This window comes from Benincasa hispida, chromosome 9 (assembly GCF_009727055.1).
Source record: "Benincasa hispida cultivar B227 chromosome 9, ASM972705v1, whole genome shotgun sequence".
Taxonomy (NCBI): Eukaryota; Viridiplantae; Streptophyta; class Magnoliopsida; order Cucurbitales; family Cucurbitaceae; genus Benincasa; species Benincasa hispida.
In genome coordinates this window covers 67,752,692-67,756,393 of record NC_052357.1, presented here as the reverse complement: position 1 = coordinate 67,756,393, position 3,702 = coordinate 67,752,692, and the positions used below count along the sequence as shown (strand labels likewise).

General features: G+C 36.0%; 1 pseudogene; it reads right to left on the bottom strand.

Annotated features, from left to right (window-relative positions):
- Positions 1 to 677: 677 nt before the first annotated feature.
- LOC120085394 lies at positions 678 to 3,473 on the bottom strand (annotated as a pseudogene).
- Positions 3,474 to 3,702: the final 229 nt, after the last annotated feature.

Below are 3,702 nucleotides of genomic sequence, written 5' to 3'. Positions count from 1 at the left end.
CAATACAATGGCTTGTTCAATTGAGGGTCTATGATAGTTCGTAGCATACCTTTTTATATGCAGGAGATGAACTATCAAAGTGGAGAGAGGATTGGATATAGATAAGAAGTATTATGACATCTATTGTACTTGTTTTCTATCAAGCCAGTGGAGTTTGGGAAGAAGCTTTACCGGAAATGCTTTAAACCTTTTCAAGGATATTAGGGGGGTTGAAATGGTTGGGAATGCGACCAATCTATGATTTTGATTAGAAAAGATGAGGATTTTGGGTAGTGAAACCAAAAGTAAAATCACGAGGGTTTATATCTAAAGTGGACATCATACCATTGTGAAGATATGTGGAGGTCCTTATCCTTATCACAAATGATCCGACAACCCAAACAATCCAGACTCCCCAATCTAAACTTTGAAAGTTGGGTTGGGTAAGTTTTGTTTTTAGGTTGGATTGAATATTTTCTATTTTTTCTTGGATTGGGTTAGGTTTAGTGTTGAATAAACAAAAAATTAGGTTGACCCAACCCAACCCGAATTACTTATATATATATATATATATTTCTTTTAGAACTGATGATTTTTTTTTTTTAATTTTTTATGTTTTTCTTTTAAGAATGTTTCTATATAAAGTTTGTAATAGATACCATAGATATTTGGTATATAAGAATTCAGTTTTATGAGATTTTAGTTATTAGATATGTGTTGTAGATAAATTTAAGTATTTTAAATTAAGAAGAAAAAATAATATCAACCCAATAATCCAACCCAACCTAACTCAAATTGGAGACCATGTTTGGGTCATTTGGGTTGCCAACTTGACCAACTCGAATTTTCGATTTGGTTAAGAAAAATATCACAACTCAACCCAGCCTATGTATACCCCTACTAGATATCGTGTTCCTTCCATATCCAATTGCGTCAAGCTTAGATCTCTTAATAGTAAATGAGCTTCCCAAAAACTTGGGAGATCGGTACAATCAGTTGCCATTTTATCAAACAATCGGTTGACTCATTAAAACTCCTGGAAATATACATACATATTATATATATATATATATATATATTAATAAAACTCCGGGGACCATTTGTATTGTTTAACGAGTCAATCGATTGTACTGGGGATAGACACTGAGGGTCTTGGATGACAGATAATTTTGTCTTTGGCTCGTGGATTTAGCCAATGATGCTTCCTTTCTTCGGGAGCCCTTTCTTGTTGCATTCAATAAGCCAACTTCTTTTTGTGTGGACATCCTTGCCCATACTGTTCACCTGCCACCTTTGCAACCTTAATCGTAGATTAAGGATCATGCAGAGGGTTGAATACCTGGTCGAAGGTCCAGTACAGTAGGTAGCATGCATTTTCATTTTGGCTCCCGAGCACATAAATGCTTTGAAAACGATTCTAAAACAAAAATTGGTTTGCACTTATAGATAGTGATTAGTGATATTTTGCTATATTTGTAAGACTCCATGAAAATAAACGACTTATTATTTATGGTAAACGAAAGGATATAACGTGTGTAAAAAAGGGTTCAAACTTTTTATACTTGATAGAGAGTTTGGGGAAGAATGGTAGAGAAAATCAACATCAATTTTCTCAATCACACAGGCACAACTAAATCCTTAAATACTAAATCGAAACTAGAGCATGCAACTATATTATTTTTAACTTTGAAATGCACTTGAGTGATCAAATATGAGTTTTCAATGGTTTGCCAATAAAACGAATACGTTCTTCAATAGATTTGATAGGATATAGTGAATGACCACAGATAAGGTGAGAAAGTGAAATGCACACTATTTCAGCTATCACTAAGCCATGTCAAAAAGTATACCTTCAATCGATCGAAGTTCATTGTGGCTGTGGTCCAACACTTGCACCCATAGAAGTTTTTCTACAGATTCAATCCGTGAAATCGATAAATTATTGAGCCGTAGATAGGTAATACTACCAATATATGGCGATATCTGCTCTTTGTAGCAATAGCAGTGTCTTAATAAAGACTCTCTAGTTGATAATGCCACATTACTTCTATGAGGTGGCCAAGAAGAAACTGGACAAGGAGGATTTGTTTTCACCGTTTGGCCCAGAAGACAGAGATGATAAAACCAACCACTTTGATCATCCGAATCAGTGAAAATAGCTTTTTATGCTTCTCTTGCGTTTACATTAAAAAAACAACAACAAAAGACCTGCACTAAGTACCATCCTTACCAAGTTCATTAAATGGCTAATAGAATTCTGGCAAAAGTCTACCAGTTGAGATCTGTGGTGAGCAAGTCTGAATTACCGTTCAAAAAGACACCAGGAATAGATGGATTTTATGAACAAAGAACGATGAGCCAACACAACTAAACTAAACCTAAATCTTTCACAGAAAAATAAATAAATAAATTCAGCATTACGTAGGGTATACCTGCGCTTATGTCATGTTGAATAATTGCTGAAATTTATGTCTATCATATTTGTTGTGTACTTCAATTCTTGCTCCTCGGGTATGTTCATTAGCCGTGCCACAAATCTAATGAATAAACAAAGAAATATACCGACTGTTACCTTCAAAATGGACAGTAAACTACGGCTATCAGCCTAGGAGGATTGGATAAGGAGAACGCAAGCAGGTATTAACCTTCTGTAGTTCCATGCATGAAAGTTCCTAGCATCGAGTTCTGAAAATTTCCAAGCAGTCACAACTCATGATCGGTGGACGAATGCCCCTTGCTCAAAATCCATTTTCGATGATACCACACGCCATAGACTTGACGTTCTGACGCAGTGCACTTTCAGCCTACCAAAAGATGAATCGAAGAAACCAAAATCAGTGGCCACTATTCATTGTGAACAATAGTGTTGAGTTACCAAACACATAAATGAAATTGCAGTTTAGATTGATTCACTAAAAGCAAAAGCCTCGTAAAGAATTGAAAAAAGAGGTTCAAATCCATTGCTACCAAATGAAAACTTACTACTCTAAGTTCCTCGTTGAGAATTGCTTTGATCGACTCTTATGTCTGATGGAGATTCCTTCAAGTAGTGTTCAACCGCAAGTTTGCTATAGTTCCAAGCTGTATATAGATTCGGATTCATTTCCAGAAAATTAGTGCTGACCTCTAGAGCTTCCTTTGCATAGCTACAACATTCAATCCAAAATTCAAATCACAGAAAAACCTAAACTGTAACTGGAACACAGAATAGCGATGAGGAATTCAGATATTCTACTTCTTTTGGTGGTGATTTGCAAAGCAATTGAGATTGCAGATTTCGAAGCTTTGCGGCTTCCAATGCTGAAGCTTCTTCTTCCTCCAGCTTCTGAGGCTTGCACAGCCGTTCGTGCATTTTCGATAAACTACAGTATTGTTCGAAAGGATCAAAATCTGCACCTATGAGGATATGAAAATTCAAAAAACCAAACGAAAAACCAGTAGACAGAAATCTTGGATATTGATTTTCATAATTGAAACCCGGGAGCAAGCAGAAGAGTTGAATGAACGATTTGGGGCAGGCCTTGTCACATTAACAATAACGACACGATCAATATAAAATTTGGGCCTCCATTTCTTCGATTCAGCCCAGCCCACAAAAATGGCCCGGAGCGTTTTTTTCATGTTCGCGATCGGAAGGTACCTATATTTGGAAAGGTTTCTTATTTGCAAAGAATAGTTGCAAATATATAAATCAGGTCGAAAGTATTAGCAAATATAGCACGA